This window comes from Peromyscus californicus, unplaced genomic scaffold, assembly GCF_007827085.1.
Source record: "Peromyscus californicus insignis strain IS unplaced genomic scaffold, ASM782708v3 Scaffold_4__1_contigs__length_199733344, whole genome shotgun sequence".
Lineage (NCBI taxonomy): Eukaryota > Metazoa > Chordata > Mammalia > Rodentia > Cricetidae > Peromyscus > Peromyscus californicus.
Genome location: NW_026294562.1, coordinates 192531321 through 192551497, shown reverse-complemented (window position 1 = coordinate 192551497; position 20177 = coordinate 192531321). Strand labels below are relative to the sequence as shown.

Below are 20177 nucleotides of genomic sequence, written 5' to 3'. Positions count from 1 at the left end.
GCAAGCCAGGAATTGGCAACTTGGGATTGGGAAGAAGGAATATGGGGCAAGGTAATTTTTTTTGAAACTATTGGTCTAGATTTTGGGTGTGAAATCACATTTGAAACCACTGGGTTAGACTTTTGGCAGGGAACCACAACCTGCTGAACAGAATTATCTAGATTGCTCAGCAGGATTACCTACATAGCTTCCAAGGCCATCAACCACAGACAGAATGTCCACAGGAGCATACTGTTCTGTATCGGTTGGAGTTGTCATGGCACTTTCCTGAGGTCCTTCCTGGAACTAAGCACAGCCAGTTGTCTAAGATGGTGGCCCTTTCCCTAAGATAGGGTCTGTATTGCCTTCACACTAGAAGAGAGGCCAGTGCTACTAACCAGTAAGCCAATGCTTCAGCCCCTGGGAAATGCTGTAATAAAAACATTTATCTTGTTCAACATCCAACAATTCATAATACTGCCAGGTATGGTGCATGCCTTCAATCCATGCACTCTGGAGGTAGAGGCAGGTGGAACTCTGTGAGTTTAAGACCAGCCTTATCTACAGACCAAATTCCAGAATAGCCAGGGCTACACAAAGAATTCCCCAAAATCTTCTAAAACCAACCAAAACCTTGGGGCGGGGGGGAGAGAGAGAGAGAGAGAGGGAGGGAGGGAGGGAGGGAGGGAGGGAGGGAGGGAGGGAACGAAGGAAGGAAGGAATAGAAAAGAAAAAAGAAATCCCTGAAGGTATGTTATCGGGGACTATGGGGGTCCAGCCCCTTGATAGTCCCCTCCCAGGGTCCGGGAAGAATCTACAATCAGCTGATAATTAATCTTTGATAAAAAGAAATGAATCTATGTACACCAAACTCCTTAGTTCATACACTTTATTATTCTGTGATAGTTCTCTCTCTACACGGCTTCTATTCTGCTCTCATGTCTAGCTCCTTTCTTGGCTGATTTCTCTCTATATTTATCTACTGTCCCCTCTAGGTTCTATCTTAATTCCTTCATCTAGTTCTGTCCCTTCTAGGTTCTCATCTGTCTAGTTCTTTCCCCTATCAGCTCCTCTCCTGTCTCCTTCTCTCTCATCTGGCTCTTCCTCATCCTCCATCTCGTTCCTCTAGTCCTCTCTTTTAGCCCTTCAATCTAGTTCTTCCCCATCTCAGTTTGTTCCTCTCAAGTTCTTAACCATCTAGTTCTTCCATTCTCTTTTCTCTTCTCTGTCCCCCTGTGCCCTGGAAGTCCTGGTATATATACACTTACAAGCAGTATTCCCTTAGCAGTGCAAAGCCAGGCTTCCAGGGTCAAACGGAGGGGTGATAAGAATCACATTGGTTGGTTTTAGAAGATTTTGGGGAATTCTTTGTGTGATAGGCAATAACCGTTAATTAGCATTTGCAACCCCAAAGGAAGTGACCAATGGGGAATTGAATTAACTAAAGGCTAAATTCAGGTAATATCTAGGAAGAGGGATCTTATGTGCTCAATTATTAAACTCTTAAACATGATTAGTAGAAAATGTTAGGAATCTATAAGTTGCTAGGTCAATGGGAGAAAATAAAACTGTCTTCTTTTTTCCTGTGGCTCCTATCTGTGCAAGCTATCTGCCGTTTTTCTGCAGGGTAGGGGAAAGTGTTCTCAGTCGCTAGGTACTGTGTACAGCTAGATGCCTCTAGTGATAGTTAAAGGGAGATCTGGAACTACAGGTAAGGTGTGGGAAAAGAGGAAGTAAGGCTTAATTGGCACATCCACCAGGCCTTCTCAAACAGGTAGCCTGGATGCTTAAGTCTGTTCTTAGAGAGTACAGAGGTATCTCTGATAAGGTACTTTCCTCCATCTTGGGGATGGACCCGGCCGGATGCTGCCAATGATGATAATTACAGGGAGGCTTGAACTGGGGTTCTGGCTGAGCATAGCTGTCAGTGCAGAAGGTTATCTAAATATTCCTAGAAGTGGTTAGGTAAGGAGTTAGAGGCCTTTAAAGTTAGTAAGGCTGTAAGAAAGGAGGGTCCGAGCTAAATTGTGTAAAGCTATTACTTAACGTCCACCTGACCTAGGTGGTGTCTCCTTGTGGAATTTACCTTAAATCAGGAGACTTGCATGTGGACTGTTATTACTGCTAGTCCTTGAAAGTGGCCAAGGGAGATATCTGATTCCAGAGAAAGCCTTTCTTGAGGCTGTTCTCCAAATTCCTGGAATGTGTATGTCCAGAGAGTGATCAGTCCACACTGTTAGCCCTTCTCAGGGAAAAGTCAATTGGGAAAACTATGAAGGCACACATGATTTTCATAACAGAAGACAGCTGATATATAACAACCCAAGTAACACCAAAAACTCCTTGGGATTTGGCTTCCTCCAGGTAGTGACTTTGCCATAACCAGCTGAATTCTTATGATATATTCCTGCGGCCTGCAGCAGTATGTGTGAATTCATTTTTAAGTACTGAGAAAAGTATGTGGAAGTATTTACTCCAAACTAAATAAAAATGGTACAGCTCCCATTAACTGCCAGTAGACCTTTAAGAAGGAAAGGACTCTTGGGACTCTCCCTCAGCCATGATGAAATGGCAATTACCCAATCTTACATGGTTGCTGTTGTCAGTACTGTACTACCCATTACCAACTACAAGAGGATGCTTCTTTCACCAAGACTGAGAGTAGTATAAATTGATAATTACAAACACGAATATTTAGATGGCAGATAACAAGATCATTAACAAAACATCTATAGGTTCTGCCTTTGGATTTTTAATTCCCAAGCCATGTTTTCTGACCCTGTTACAGTACTAGGCATGAGTTCCCCTCTATGGAGCAGAGCTCAAATCCAATCAGGAGAGAGGTTGGTTGTGTCCATAAGCAGAAATGCCAGTGTTGCACCAGTGCACACATCCTGGCTTGTCGGTTGGTAATGTAGGATGCAGGGTCCAGGGGTAGGTTAGACCATTGACAACTTTTCTTTGCAGGCCTGTGAAACCTGGCCAGCAGGACAGTCCCTGGTAAGTTCTAGCTCTATGCTCTCCCTCTATCATACAACCAAAGTATTTGGTGTCTTCAGCTACACCCTGTACTTATGGTGGCCAAGTAAGAGCACTGGCAATGACCTGTTTTGTTTGGGATGCCTCTGGGGCCTCCCTGACCAGGAAGGCCTAGGCAGATAACCAGTACCTGGTACAATGAGTTCTGTTTAATACCCATGGTGTCTGGGAGCAGCATTATTTACCCACATAGGACATCTGTGTTCAAAGATTTTTTTAAAAAAATGTATTTCCTATTAACTTGTCAGACAGTGGGATTTCATAAGTTTCAGATGTCCTTCCTCTTAGTTGACCATCCCATTATTCCTCCTTTCTTCCTGTTCCATGCCCAGTTAAACATTTAGTATACATTAACCAATGCTCATTATTTTATACCACAAGTGTTCTACTATCCTCTATTGTCATATTATTTACTTGGGTTTCCAAATGATAGTTTCCCATGTAGTTTCTTCATGGACATCTCTCTTGAGTTGACCTTTCAGCAGGCCCTCTCTTACCACCACTCTGTGGTGATATATTGTGTACCCTAATAAAATTTGCATGAAGATCAGAGAACAGAACAAGCTACTAGATTAAACATAGGCCAGGCAGTGGTGGCATACACCTTTAATCCTAGCACTCAGGAGGCAGAAATCTGTCTGGATCTCTGTGAGTTCAAAGCCCCCCTGGAATACATGAGATTGATTCAGTCTAGGAGAGAAACAGAGCCAGGCAGGGAGTCACACATCTTCATCCCCAGTACTTGGGGAACACAGGCCTTTAATCCCATCCCTAGGAAGGAAGTAACATGGCTGGGCAGAGAAAGGTATATAAGGTGTGAGGAGACAGAAACTAAGTCTGTTTTCAGCTAGAGGCCTTTTTGGCTGGACCCCTTTTGGCTGATGACTCAGAGACAGTCAGAGGATTCATGGAGTTGGTGAGGTTAGAAGTAGCTGTGGCTTGTTCCTTTGTCTCTCTGATCTGTCAGCATTCACCCCAATATCTGGCTCTGGGTTTTTTTAATTGTTAGACCATTTAAGATTTGAGCAACACCACTCCACTACATACTTGAACCATTGTGCCCCCAGAATACCCACTCTCTAATTTCATATCACCTACAGTCTACTATCCACCCTCTCTTCCTGCTTCCTGGCTTCTACATATAGTCTTACTTGAACACAAAACAAAAAGGAGTGGTTACTGTGTATCAGCTATCTCTGATATTTAACCCTTTCATCTTGGAGCAAGCCCTTCAAAAGTCAGGATATTAAAAGAAAGGTAAAAGAATGGGATGCTCTAGTCAGAGGTGAATATTTCATCTTGCAGAAGGTTCCAAAGCTTAGAAGTAGACAACTTAATGGTTTCAGGAAGTTGCAGAAACTGGCAAGATTCACTAGTGCCCTCCTGCCTCCAGGATATATAGTCGGTAAGGACTGCTGACACTGTCAGACAGCTGACCTGTTGAGAAGATGCTCAGACCAGCCATGGAGGAGACCTGGACCAGACAAGACAAGTCAAGCTGCCTGGAGGAGGTAGTGAGTTACTTGAAAGACACTTCCAATCTACCTTTAGCTACCTGCAAGTTGTGCAGAGATCCCCAGGTTTCCATCATCATTAGCCATCATCCTCACAGGGTGATGCTGCTGTCATTGAGTCCTTGCTTCTGTAACATCTCACCCACACTCTTGTAAATCACCCCAATAAAACTCACTGGTCCACTTAGCTTTAGAGATAACTCAGTGGTTAAGAGCACTGTCTGCTCTTTCAGAAGACTCACTTTGAATTCCCAGCACCCTCACATGGGCACTCAATCTGTAACCTCAAATCCAGGGCATTCAGTATACTCTTCTGGCCTCTGGGGGCACCAGAAACACATGGTGCGTAGACATACATGCAGACAAAACACCTCTATAGAGAAAAAGGAGCCTTATTGGTTTACCAATTTGGACAGCGCCAACTGGACCAGGATGTGAGTCTTTATTCTCCTAGCTGATCACCCCAGCCTCTAGGCTTTAGACCCAGGGGCACAACTTGTGCTCCCATACCCCCACCCATTGCAGTCCCAGTTGCAGGCCAGCAGGCAAGACTCCTGCAGGCAAGTTGGACTACCACCATCCTCCACCAGACCCTTTTACCTACAAGCCCCACCCCACCTTCCAAACCCACTCATCCTCAGAGATCACAGCTGCTCCCTGAGACACAGACTCTGCCAGCTCCGATTGTACCAAGAGTTCCCATTGGACCAAGAGTGCCAATTGGACTGAAAGAGGCTCCTTCAGATTCAGACACCGTTTGCAACGATTGGAGGAAGAGATGGGTAGACACAAGTACAAAAATACATTCAACAACACAAAGAGCAATATGGCACCACCAGAACCTAGTGGTTCTACATCAGTAAGACCTGAACATCTCAATGCTTCAGGAATCCAGTTGAAGAGAAAGAAGAGGGATTCTATGAGCAAGGGGGCATCAAGATCATAATGGGGAAACATACAGAGACAACCAAACTAAACTAGTGGGAACTCATGAACTGTGGACCAATAGCTGTGGAGCTTCCATGGGACTGGACTAGGCCCTCTGCATAGGCAAGACAGTTGTTTTGCCTGACCTGCTTAAGGGGCCCCCTGGCAGTGGGATCAGGATCTGCCACTGGTGCATGAGCAGGCTTTTTGGAGCCCGGTGCCTATGGTGGAACACCTTACACAGCCTTGGTGCAGGGGAAGGGGTTTGGACCTGCCTCAACTGACTGTATCAGGCTCTGCTGACTCCCCATGGGAGGCCTTGTGTTGGAGGAGGTGGGAATGGGGGAGGCATGGAATGGGGGAAAAGGCTAGGGGTCGGTGGGAGGAGGAAGTAGAGGGGCATCTGTGGTTGGTATGTAAAATGAATAGACAATTTCTTAATAATAAAAAAAGAAAAAACTGGTAACTATGGAGACTGGGGGTGGAACAAAGAGAGAACAGCAAAGATATCAGAGACAGAACAATAAAGAGACATGGATAGAAAGAACATGGTGTGAGCAGATTCATTCCCCATCCCTCAAACCCTAGTTTCCTTTGCTGGTTGTAGAGCCTCCTTTGGACTCTGAGAGAAAATCTTTAAGGCTGGACCTTAAAGGCGTTTGTTATCCTACCTCTATGATCCTGGTCCATAATTTCAACAAATCTCTGTTGTGTTCATCTCCATTCATTTTGCTTGGGACCCACTGAGATTAACCAGGGACAATGTGAGACTGTGGGTTTGGAGCTATGTGTTGGAGCCTGGTGGGCTCTGCAGAGGACTGCAGCTAAAGGCAGTGATTCTTCTCCTACAATCCAACATTGCCAACATTTGAGAGGTAAAGAATGTGCCCTGCGAGCCTTTCCCTTTCCTAGACTGATTGTGGTCTAGTGTGAGGTCAATGCAGGTCAGTACAGTTGCTGTTGGTTACTGATTACCACAGCTGTGTGGAGTCTAGAGCATGGCATGTCTTAGCCCTTCCTCCTCTTTCCCTACTTATTCCCTTTTCTTCTCCTCTTCTTCAATGTTCCCAGAACCATAGACAGGATGGTGTAACTGATGCTTTCACAACTGGAACCACATACCTTACTGCTTTTCTGCATCTGGGACAGCATGAGTCTCTGCATTCACCATTGCATTTTTTTTTCCAAATAATTTTTCTGTGTTTTATCTCAAATCACCTAAAGTCTTCTGAGTGACAGAAGACCAACTTGTTTCTGAGTTAGTAAAATGACAAGACCACCATCTAGTGGTGAGTAGTACAGTGCAGGATGAATTCTGTCCTTGGCTCTTAGCAATGGGCTAACCACTGACTTCTTGAGACATCTAACTCTTTTCAAAATCCAAGTTCCTGAAAGGTCTCTCCTCATGTCACAATTGCAGTATTTTGTTTTGGCTTGTCATGTTACCCATGGGACGCTGGCATCTGAATTTAGCGTTTTATCGTTTGGTGTAAGTTGTAGACCAGGAGGCTTGTAGTCAAGTTGAGGTTTGGCTGCCTGTGTTTTATCTGAAGGGTTCAGACTCACTGTGGGGCTCAGAAACCGAGGTGCAGCGTCCTCCTAAATCCAGTTCTGCTCCAGGCTGGCAGCAAGCATGTGGGGAGGCTGTGCAGAGCGGGTCCAGGGCAGCCTGACAGCTGGAGCTGTGGGGAAGGCAGCCTGAGACCGAGTGGGCGGGACGGATCTCCAAGGAGGAGGGACATTGATCTAGATCACAGGAGTTTTGGGGGAAAGAAAGCAGGCTGTGAAAGCCTGGAAAACTCAATTTGACCGAGAGCGTGAACGGGTGGGCCGGGCCAGAGGGCCTACGTAACCGGAAACTGTCTATGATGGGCGGGTCCAGAGGCGGCTCCAAGAACCGCAGGCGGGAGGGGCCGGAAAACCCTCCATTCTCAAAGGGACTTCATGGGTAGCGTTGTGTGCCGCTAGTGGTGGCGGACACCCGCCAGAATCTCGCGGGGACGCGCAAACTCCCCGGAGCCGCAGTCGCCGCGGCCCTGGAACCTCCCAGGTCAGAAGAGCTGAGGGAAACAGGTAGGAACCGTACCAGGGATGTGATCAGCTTTTCTGATGCTCATAAGGATACCGCTTGCACAATTCTGTTGCAGGGGTATTACCCTTGAAGATAAGTTTTGAGATCGCATGAAATGGGGCAAAAGCTGATTTTATCATTTATCTGCGGTTTCCAAAATATTCTCATAGAATCTGCCACATAGACTAATTGAATGTATGCTTTGATGTTTGCAAACGTGGTTCTTTTTGCTGTTGTGCAAAAAACCAAAACAGTTGGCATTTATTCAAACACTTTCTAATCCCCCTGACCAACCTCTTCCCTTTTCAAGAGAGTGGCATTTGACTTGGAGACGTGATGGTCCCAGAGAGCTTAACTATCAGCCCTGTAAGGAATAACTGCAGATTTTGATTCAGTTAGAAATATATATATATATGTTTGGTGTTTTATATATGTGTGTGTGTGTATATATGTATATATTTATGTATGTATGTGTAAATGTGTATATATATATGTGTGTGTTATATATATAAAACCAAGCTGCACGGTTATGGCCATAAACCTTACCGTTCGTTAACTAAACTTTTTACTCACTAATTTTCCGTTTGAAATGCATACACTCCGATGTAAATATAGCAAATGTGTGTTCTTATGCAGACGTTTTAAGGTACACCTCAAGAGTCCAGCAATGTATAATAGGCATGCTGAGTGTGAGGATATCAGGCCATGCTGTTTTTTCACAGTTAGAAAACAGAATATATATTAGGACAAATTTAGAAAGCATCTTTTCTGGTGCAAGAAAAGCACTCTGATCATTGACAAATGGCCAACCTGTTACCTTTTATTTCAGGATTGTTTACATGCAGTGATGAAGTTGTGGACTTCTATCAGGAAGAAGGGGAAATGCCTAGACCTGCTCATAGGGTTTTGTACTGGTATTTGAATATTGCAGAATTGCAGCAGTCTTGTTTCTGTGGGTGAGAATAGTTTTCTTGCAGTCTCCCTTGCTCCTCCTCAGGGTTCCTAGGAAAATTACTCTGCATGTGTGTGAGCGGTGTGTTTGAATCTCACACCTCACAGAGTAAAGTGAAATCCTCAGAGGAAAAGACACAGTTTCATGAAATTTCATCTGTTTTTCATGTTTGTCCTTTTGAGAGGTGTAAAGCTTCTTCCATGATAAAATCAGACACTTGGTAGTGTATAATGTCACTCCAATAATACAGCTCCATTTCTGCCTTTGAGTTTTGATTGAGCTATGGTTAGAAGTAGGATTCAAGTTACGGAAATTCAAAATGCTCCCTAAATATTTTCAGTGTGCTAACCCTGTATGGGGAATCATTTATAGAACCCTCTATTTCACTTTCTCTATTTCTGCTGAGCATAGTACTGTGTGCGAAATCCTGGTGCTTACTGAAGAATGTCTTTCTCATGTGCAGGTCTCACTCTGCTCAGCCAGACCTGCTCACCTGTGGAGGAGAACAAAGAGCCCTGGAAGGTAGAGAGAGAGGAAACAGTAGCAAAGGATCCAGGTATGGTGGAGGGATTGGCCAGGGGTTCAAGTGACAATGGAAGTAGGACATATAATCGGTTTGCTACATTCTGTGTCACCAGACATGATTCTGTAGACTTCTACTGAGGAAGATCTCAGGATATTCCCATTGTAGATTTTAGAAGCTTCTCTATGTAAGAATTAGTACTAGGAATGATTATAATTTTATTTGACTTTGCACGTGAGTGATGCTGTTCCTCTTCCATTCACATCGCTGGTTGTGTCTTCATGTGAATATTAAATGGTTTTAATTTTATAATTTTAATGTAGTGCTTGATTAGGACACTCAATGCCTTTAGGTTTTTCCTGATTCAAAGTTTTGAAGCTTTTTTGCATTTTCTTCGTTTCTGTATTTGAAGGGTTAATTACTCCTGTTTCTAATATAATGTCAGCAGGGATTTGACAAGAATTGCTTAGTATCTCTCTGGTGTGTTAAACTCCATCTAACTGTCTTCCCGTTGCTGTCCCCTGCTGTCAGTCTTCATGACGGTACTCAACAGTTTGCATCACTATAATTTTAATATATTTTGAAATCACCTCTAGGTTTGATCCTTCTCTCATAATTTTTAAAGTCTGTGGTTTCTCATAAGTTTGTGCATTTTAGGATCATTTTCTCTGTCTTAGAATCTTTATAGTACACAGACCTTTTCTACATTGTCCTTCCATGTTTGAATGAGCAGATGCTAGCAATGAGTCATTATTCACTTGTCTTTTAATGTATTTTGTTTTCTACCTGCTGTTGGTGTCTGTGTTTCAGGTTCTTTTTTTTTTTAAGATGTATTTATTTATTATGTATACAGTGTTCTGCCTGCATACATGCAGAATACCAAAAGAAGGCACCAGATCTCATTACAGATGGTTGTGAGCCACCATGTGGTTGCTGGGAATTGAACTCAGGACCTCTGGAAGAGCAGCCAGAGCTCTTAACCTCTGAGCCATCTTGCCAGATTCTAAGAGTTTTTAAAATATAGGCATTTACTAATTTTTTAATTTTGGTATTTCTAGTTTATGAGCACACTGCAGAGTATTTCTTGAAGTTAAAGAACTCTGCCTGGGAATCTCCTACTGTTGTGTGATTGATTTTCTGGATACCTACTAGGCATCACTGGATAGTGGATGTTGAAGCTTCCCTGCATCACTGTCTATTTTCTCTCTACGTCGCATTGATTGATTCTTGTATTTGGAAACTCTCTGTGATATGCATCCATATTGCATACAGTCCTGTTTGTCGGATTGTGCTTTTGTGTCCTGGTGATGTGTAGTTCTGTTCAGGGACAAATTCCCAACATCCACATATGGCGTATTTCTACTTTCTGTTACTCTGCAAGTTTCACTGTTCCAGATCATCCGTGAAGGTCTGTGATTCATTGTACAGTGGCGGAGAATGGGACCCAGGTTCATATTTTCTGTGTGGATAGATACTTTTCCCAACACTGTTGGTTGACGAGGCTGCCTATTGTGTAACTCGTGTGTAGTATTTTGGTGACATTGGCATGGTCGTTGCTGTTGTTCTGGTTCTCTGTCTGCTGCTGTATTGTGTTGGGCTGTGTGTCTATTCTTCTTCCATGCCCACGGTGCTCTTGGTGTTTGGCTCTGCAGTGTCATCTAGAATCAAAGCTAGGACAGGAAAAGCTCTGTCCTGTGGGCTGCTCTGTGCTCTCAGGATCTCTGTGCTTCCCTGGAAAGTTGTAGGATTCTCTGTAGTCTGTCTATATGAAGTATATCATGAGGAGTTCCATTGTCATGAAGTTTGAATTAATCATACCAGTCTCTTTCATTGGTATGGTAATTTTCACAGTACTATGTCCCATTTGATGTGCATAGAAATTCTTTCCATCTTTCAGTGTTTTATTCAGTTCCTTCAACAAATTAAATAGTTCACTTTAGAGGTCTTTATTTTGCTTGTTTAGGTTTTTTGTTTGGTTGGTTTTTGCATATTCTCCATTAGAAAAATAAATTTTTAAGCCAGGTGTAGTGGCGCATGCCCTTGATCCCAGCACTCAAGAGGCAGAAGCAGCTGGATCTCTGTGAGTTCAAGGCCAGCCTAGTCTACAAAGAGGGTTCCAGGATAGCTAGGATTGTTACACAGAGAAATCCTGTCTCGAAAAATGGGGGTGAGTGGGGGAGAGGTGTGGTGAATTTTATTTCTGCAGAAATGTGGTGATATTTTATTTGTGCTTCAATAAATAAAGCTTGCCTGGAGATCAGAGGAATAGGAACGCCATTATAAGTAAACAAAAAAGTCATGCAATGCTAGCACATGCCTTTAATCCTGTCACTTGGCAGGCAGGATCTCTGTGTGCTCAAGGCTACACTGGAAACAGAGCCAGGTGTGGTGGCACAGGCCTTAAATTCCAAAACTAGTTAACCGTGGAGGTGTGGAGGTCTGGAGGTCTGTACAGACAGACAGAAAATGATAGAGCTGTGCAGGAAGAGGAAGTGATGTAGCTGGACAGAGAGCAAATCAGATGGCAGAACAGCAAGGTATATGTGTGTAAGTAGAACGGAAAGGAAGTGACTCACGTTTGGAAGCTACAGAGTTGGTGAGGTGAGGTTGGCTGGTGACTTTCTCTATTTCCCTGATCTCTAAGGCTTTCACCCCTATATTTGGCTCCATGTTTTTTATTTAATAAGACCATTGAGAAATTTGTCTACAAAAAGGTTTTATTTTGTTTTTTAAATTTTTCTCTTTAGATTTAACTATGTAAATAATCTGTAAAAGCAGTACAAAGCTTTTCTTTCTTTCTTTCTTTATTTATTTATTTATTTTTCATTTTTATTTTTTTTTCCTGTTATCAGCTTGATACAGTACAAATTCTTATCCTAATAGTGAAATGTTTCACTGAGGCTTGCCCAGTGATTGAGTAAAACCAAAACTTATTATAAACCACAGTCATCCTAGGGTCCCCTGCTATGTAGCCTCCCTGGTTCTGTGGGTTGCAGTCTGATTGTTCTTTGCTTTATATCTAGTATCCACTTATGAGTGAGTACATACCATGTTTGTCCTTCTGGGTTTGGGTTATTTCACTCAGTATGATATTTTCTAGTTCCATCCATTTGCCTGCAAATTTCATGCTGTCATTGTTTTTCTCTGCTGAGTAGTCCTCCATTGTGTATATATACCACATTTTCTTAATCCATTCTTCAGTTGATGGGCATCTAGGTTGTTTCCAGGTTCTGGCTATTACAAATAATAGTGCTGATATGAACATAGTTGAGCATGTATCTTTGTGGTATGATTGAACATTCCTTGGGTAGCAGTAATAACAGTACAAAGCTTTTCTTTTCTTTTTACTATTTTTTAACTAATTAATTTTTTTTCCATCCCAGTCACAGTCAGTTTCCCCTCCTTCCCTTTTCTTCTCCCAGTCCTTCCCCCCAGGCTTTTCTCTTCCCCTCTCCCCCTAGTCCATTTCTCCTCCTTTCTCTTCAGAAAAGGGTGGGCCTCCCATATATATCAGCCAGTCATGGTATTGGTATATCAAGTTGCTGTGAGACTAGGCACTTCCTCTTCTATTAAGGCTAGATGAAGCAACCCAGTAGGAGGAATGGGTCCCTACAGCGGGCAACAGAATCAGAGATAGCCCTGCACTCACTGTTAGGAGTCCCACAAGAAGACCAAGCTACACAGCTACAACTATATGTGTAGAGGGCCTAGGTCATTCCCATGCAAGCTCTCTGGTTGGTGCTTCAGTTTCTATGATCTCCGCACACTTCTCTTCTTGGATGGTGTATAGAAGATTAAAATTCTGCCTCCAAATAGGCATTGGTATTTCCTATTCACTTATATTTTTGCAGATTTTTTTTTTTTTTTTTTTTTTTTTTTTGGTTTTTCGAGACAGGGTTTCTCTGTGTAGCTTTGCGCCTTTCCTGGGACTCACTTGGTAGCCCAGGCTGGCCTCGAACTCACAGAGATCCGCCTGGCTCTGCCTCCCGAGTGCTGGGATTAAAGGCGTGCGCCACCACCGCCCGGCCATATTTTTGCAGATTTTTATAATGATTAATTTTGATATTTAATTGTTACCTGCATGTATGTCTGTGTGAGGGTGTCAGATCCCCTGGAACTGGAGTCACAGACAGTTGAAAGCTGCTATGTGGGTGCTGGGAATTGAACCTGGGCCCTCTGGAAGAGCAGTCAATGCTCTTAACTGCTCAGCCATCTCTCCAGCCCCTTGACGTTCCTATATGGGCCCCCTGTAAGTTTTTTTCTCTCCTTCATGGTCTGTATAACAGTTGATGCACTGTGTTGAGTTGGTGTGGAAGGAGTAGACACCTTTGTCTCTGTCCCTATTAGAGTCGGATGATGGCAGTTTTCCTCCTTGAGTGTAATGTTAAACATGGGTTTATGGCTTCTAGTGTTTATGGCATTGAGGCATGTGTCTTCGGAGCTTTTATACTGAGCAAATGTGATGTTTTGTCACAGGCCTTTTTTAGCTCTATTGACATGATCATATTTCTTCTTTCACTGAGTGTAGATATTTGCTATTTTACATTGATTGTTTTGTGTGTGTTTCTGAAACAGTTGCATCCCTGGCATGAAACTAACCTGAACTCCATTTCTATATAGTTCAGAGAGAGTCTCAGTGTCTATTTCTATGCAGACAACTGGTCAGTGATTCTGTTTTGCGGGTATTCGCTTGTCCTTGTTTGATATGTTGTTCCTTTAGAGAACTTATTGCTGAATCTGTCCAGTCCTGGAATTTTTTCTTTTCTTTTTCAAGACAGGGTTTCACTATATAGCCCTGGCTGTCCTGGAACTCACTCTTGTAGACCAGACTGACCTCAAACCCGCAGAGATCCACCTGTCTCTGCCTCCTGCATGCTGGGATTTAAAGCACCACCACCTGGATAGTCCTGGAATATTTTTGTTTTTTGGTTTTTTTTTTTTGGTTTTTCGAGACAGGGTTTCTCTGTGTAGCTTTGCGCCTTTACTGGAACTCACTTGGTAGTCCAGGCTGGCCTTGAACTCACAGATATCCGCCTGGCTCTGCCTCCCGAGTGCTGGGATTAAAGGCGTGCGCCACCACCGCCCGGCTAGTCCTGGAATATTTTTATAAGAAATCATTAGTGCTTAAATCCCAGTATTTGTGTCAGATCTTTTCTAGTTTCATAACAGACAAGGTTGTTTCTAGGCATTCATCCTTTTTTTCTACATTTCCAGTTTATTTGGGATGACTTTCTACAGTACTCTCTACGATAACACAGACATCATGGATATCCATTGCTATGCCCCCTTTCAGCTCTAATTCTATTACTTAGGGATTTCCTCTCTTAGTTTCAGATTAGATAAGGAATGCTTTGTCAGTCCTTTTATTTCATCACAGAAGCAAGTGTGATGCATTGACTCCTGGTATTGTTCGTTGAGTCTCTGTTACGTTAGTTTCTACACAGCCTTTCTAATACCTTTCTGCAGCCTATTTCAGATTGACTTGTTCTTTTGCTTATAAGCCCTCAGGCACATAATTATGGACAAATGTCTTTGACAACCAGCGCCTACTGTTGCCAAAACTCCTCAGTGTCTTTGTCACCCCACTTCTGTGTCACTGTGTTTCATGAGCTGGCACTCACCCTGACGCTCTTTCTTGTAACCGTAGGCAGCAGATCTCAAACCCTCCTTACTGATAAGTAGATGTGATGTGGAAAGGACATGTTCCCGCTCTTGAGTAGTTTATGACTATTAAACGGGACTTGGCATCTGGAACAGTAAAATAAGTTGGATTAAGGGCTGCGTGTTAATTGTGTCCTAAGTCACACCCAGCATACACTTCCCTGCTATTTGTATGTAAAATGCACTGAAACCAAACACCTCAAGTGATATTCTCACTGCCACACTCCAATGCTGTGGTTTGCATTTAATCTTCTAATCCTGAAGGTTGTGCCTGGTGCTCTCTGAGGAGAGTTGGCTGCATGTAGTGCTCTTCACTGGGGCTTTCAGTGTAGCTGCATTTCACCTTCATCCCTACACTGCCGTCAAATTCTGTGTTGCTGCTGTGAGTTCCACTGACCGCATGGAACCACCTGTAGAGAGGCCACATCCCATGTAATAGAGTATTTCTAGGGGAATAGAACTGATAGAATGAATCTATATAGATACGGATATAGATATAGAGATAGAGATAGAAAGGGATTTTATTAGAGCAGGTTACAGGCTGTGATCCAGCTTATCCGATAATGGAAAGTCCAAGAGTAAGTAGGGATTCCACTTTTCCATTTCCTCAACTAGGTTTTGTAGTTGGAAGTTGTCCTGTGTCCTGGCCAGGCGACAGTCGGGACAAATCTCTCCCACTCACGTCCCCTAGTAAGCACACAGCCTTCCTCTTCCCAGAATTCTCCTCGTCTGCTTGCCTTGCCTATACTTCCTGTCTGGCTATGGGCCAATCAGCGTTTTAGTTATCAATCAATTTAGTTATCAAGCAACACATATTCACAGCATACAGAACGACATCCCACAGCACCTCCCCTTTTCTGTCTAATCAAAAAGGAAGATTTTAACTTTAGCATAGTAAAATTACTTATAACAAAACAATTATCAAGCAAGAATTACAGTTGTGATATCTAGTCTATTTGTATTTGACAAAATTAAAGAAAATATTCTATCTATCCTATATTTGTGAGTCTAAAGTTTCATATCTAATTTATCTTTTATCATAACCAAGGAAAATTATAACAATCTAGTCTTCAACTACATCAAAGACCCCAGAAGGATATAATATTACCTAAGTATACAGGAAATTCATTGTAAGCAACTTCCAAAATTCTGGAAATGACTGAGACAGCTGCCTGCCTGGACAGTCATCCAAAGTTCCTCTGCAGTGTTGGGGCATCCATCTTCAGCCTATAGGCCTAGAGTCTCTCAGTTGCTTCTCTCTGTGTCCTGTAGAATATCTGGCAGTCTCCTTTGCGAATCTGAAACTTGAAGGACCATCTTGCCTTGCAAAGTTCTGTGGTCACCTTCCTATGGGTCCTGCATGCCCACTTTACATAACATACTGTCAAACAGTTGACTCAAGGGCACTTTGTGGCTAACTTTTACCACAAAGAAAGCAAATTCCATAATAAGTTTCTTCAATGCTCATTATCTTCTCTAAAGTAGATTGGTGCTGCCAGGAGCAGATATGTCTCAATGTCCAGAAAGTCAGGGTTCTTAAAAACATTTTAAATGCCATATTCTGTAGGTCTTTGAAGTGTTTGAAGATCATCTACCTAACTGAAATGTATCTATGTATACTTAGAAAACTTAACTAACATGACTATAAATGTGATTGTCATAGATGTCTAATTATTAATCTTTATTTCTTAATGATACATTACAATTTCAAGTGAGCTGTATAAACATACCTTAAACAAGAGTAGAAATATACATACAGTATAACAAAATTAACTTTAAATTTGTAATAAGCTAAAATTTATAGCAATGTAAAACATTTTAAACAAGTTGTTACTCTTTATCCTATCATTTCTATAATATCCCTTTTCTTCTTTAGAAAGAGATTGCATTTATAATCAACCTGCTTTAAATAAACATTTATAAACAATATTTTAGGAATTTTGGACATAGCTTCTCCTACTACTTCCTGCTGAGAGCGGGTGCTGGTAATTTTATGGGGTTCCTGAGAAAATTAAGAATTATGATCAAGTCCTGACTGGAGTAGTCTGTGAGGCTGCATTGTCTGAGCCAGTTGCCTTGAAGCTCATCTAGCTGTTGGAACATCTGGAGACCTCTCTGGGGGTCTTCCTTGACCAAACCATATGAGCCTGGAAGCAATCCACAGCTTCTCATCTTCTGTGGAAACAAAAGCAGAACCTCTTCCAAAGCAACGTATCCTTAGACATAAATTTTGAAGTCAAGATAGCTTTAATATGTATATATTGATTTAACTCAGCAGCTTTTACAATCAAATGTCTCTCTGCAGTTAAAAATCCCAAAGATAATATAATCCAGACTCTCTGTGTGATTTCCATGTTTACGTGGCTTATTTTTTATATTACTTTTACTTTCTCTTTAAAGACTTTACTTTTTGAAACTATCTATTTCTTTATATAACTGTCTATATTCATTTTCCACTCTCTTCCAAGCCTACGTACAATTTTATACATACTGTAAACTGTTTAGGGTTTATCCCATCTGAATCTGTCTTATTGTGAATCTATTGCTTTAAACTGCAGCATGACTAGCACTGAAATGGCACTCTGGCTGCGCCCACCTCAGCTTCCCAACATGGCATTTACCGCCAGCTCTAGGGGAACCAAGCTCATTGCTGACTCTCTGAAGCAATGGATCTATGCTTCCATCCAGCAGCATGTAGCCCAAAAACGTTTTCTTTCTTTCCTTTTTTTTTTTTTTTTTTTTGTACTAGCAAAAGCTGTATCTACCATGCACAATGATGCGCGGCTTGCAGACGTCACTGTGTACAGTGGCGGAATCCGCCATGCTGCACTCAAGCCCATACACCATGAACCTGCCGTACTGTAGCTCAAGTCTGTAAGCCATGGCGTCTCTATATCTGCATGAGACATGAAGTAGAAAGCTGTTTTGGGCTCCATTATTGTGTGTTTAGAAGCCCTTTTAAAACTCTTTTAGGTCTTGTGGAAATTGGAGAGCCCTGTTTTGGTATGCCAAATGTAGTTGCAAGTTTTCCTGTGACCTGGCCAGCTGGCAGTCAGGACAAATTTCTCCCACTTGCATCCCCCAAGTAAGCACACAGAGGCTTATATTAATTATAACTGCTGGGCCATTAGCTCAGACTTATTATTGACTACCTCTTACACTTAAATTAACCCATAATTCTTACCTATGTTCAGCCATGTGGGTTGGTACCTTTTCTCAGTTCTGCCTTGACATCTTGCTTCTTCTGTATCTGGCTGGTGACTCCTGACTCAGCCTTCCTCTTCCTAGATTTCTCCTAGACGGCTTACCCCGCCTATAATTCCTGTCTGGCTATGGGCCAATCAGCATTTTAGTTATCAATCAATCAGAGAAACACATATTCACAGCATACAGAACAATATCTAACAGCAAGTTTTGTTGCCATTTTTTTTCCTTTTTCTTTTCTTTTTTTTCTTTTTTTCTTTTTTTTTTTTTTTTTTTAGACAGTCTCACTGTGTAGTTCTAGCTGGCCTGGAACTCACTGTGTAGACCAGATGGGCATTGAGTCACAGAAATCCACCTGCCTTTTAACCTGGAGTAATGGGAGTAAATGCGTACCCCCTAACTCCTCCACCTTAGCCATTCTGAATAGGGTGATAAGGAGTATCAGTTGGTTTTGAGTTTGTAATTACATCATGGCTAAAGGTGATAAACACTTAAAAAAAAATGGGTGGCAGAAGAGATGGTTAAGTTAACAGTTAAGAACAGTCTTCTATATGCCCAGCAGTAGATGGCCAACAGAAAATGAACTCATTGGCATCTTTGAAGTGTCCTCCTTTTCTCACAAGGTTGTGTCAGGGATTTTCCTTTTTTTTTTTTTTTTTTTTAAACTTGGTCTTATTTTTATTTTTGTATCTCTCTTTTTACCTTATAGGTCTTTGTGTATATATAATGGCTTCCAGTTTAGTGTTTTTATGAGATCGCTGAGTGTGTGAACTAGCAGGTCTCTCTCTCTCTCTCTCTCTGTCTCTTATGCCTTCTCTTGGCTTCCTTTCCTTCAGTTTGTTTTATCCAATTGTGGTGTGTTAGTTTTTGTTTTATCTTAGTATGTTATATTTTTTAAATTATTATCCCTCAGAAGCCTGTGTGTTTTCTCATCAGAGACAGAAAGGGGATGGATCCAGAAGGGAGGGGAAGTGGGGAGAAACCGGGAGGAGTAGACGGAGGAGAAAAGCAAAATCAGGATATATTATGGGAAGAAAAAAAAATCTATTTCAACAAAAGGCAAAAACAAACAAATAACAAAAAACCACTTGTTACTCTTCTAAAGGGCCTGGATTTGTTTCCCAAAACCTACATGGTAGCTCGTAACTGTCTGTATTTCCAGTTCCAGTGTATCAAATGTACTCTGATCTTCATGGGCACCAACACTTACATAATACACATTCACACATGGAGGGCAAACATTCATTCACATAAAATATAAATAATTCTGTTGTTGTTGTTGTTGTTGTTTTGTTGTTGTTGTTGTTGTTGTTTGAGAAAGGGTTTCGCTGTGCAACAGCTTTGGCTGTCCTGGAACTCACTTTGTAGACCAGGCTGGCCTCTAACATAGTTCTGCCTGCCTCTGCCTCTAGTACCATAGAAGAGGCCACCCTGCCCAGCTTATAAATAATTCTTTAAAAAATTAAAAAATGAATACATATGTACATTGGCTTTTTGTGGTTTTCCTTTTGATGACTATTCCTTTAATTTATTTTTATTTTTTTGGTTTTTTGAGACAGGGTTTCTCTGTGTGGCCCTGGAACTTGCTTTGTTTATTTCCAGCACGTGGGGTCAAACACCTGTACAAAATGGCGACTGCAGGGGAGCCTGCAGGCTTCTTTTAAGCACAGCTAGGGGAATTTCAGGACCAGTTAGGTCATCTCAAACGTAATTTGTTAAGCAGGCAACAGTTATGTTAGCACATTTTTGATAGGCTGAGGTTTTCGTTTTCTTATCTTGGGACATATTTGGTCAAGTCTGGGCTTTTTTCAGAGGGTTACAGGAACTGTCCTTTTTTGGTCATTGTCACGTAATACTGTAAAATGGGGTAAATTTAGACCTCTCAGCCTAGGATTGACACATGTACCTCGTTGAGCTGGGTTCCATTTATTCCTAGTTTTTTTGTTTTGTTTTTCAAGACAGAGTTTCTCTGTGTACCTTGGTTGACGTAGAACTCACTCTATCGACGATACTGGCCTCCACCTCTCAGACATCTTCCTGTCTCTGCCTCCAGAGTGTTGGGATTAAAGGCGTGTTTCAATACTGCCCATCCGTAGTTTGATTAGAAGTTTTTGTTGAACTTTGTCAGAGACATTTCCATGTTCTACTGACATTTTTATCATATGGTTTTTATTCCCTGTGATATTTTTGATGTGACTGATTGGATTGTAGATAGTATTTCTGTTTCTTCCTTGTTAGAATTGGTACTTTTCTGGTTCAGTGTGTTGGATAGACATAGTCAACTACTCCCTAGCTCTCTTTTATTCA

General features: G+C 42.0%; 1 protein-coding gene across 1 annotated transcript in view; it reads left to right on the top strand.

The window, feature by feature from the left end:
- Positions 1-20177, top strand: part of LOC128095691 (zinc finger protein 721-like) — a 71482-nt gene that overhangs the window by 42380 nt on the left and 8925 nt on the right.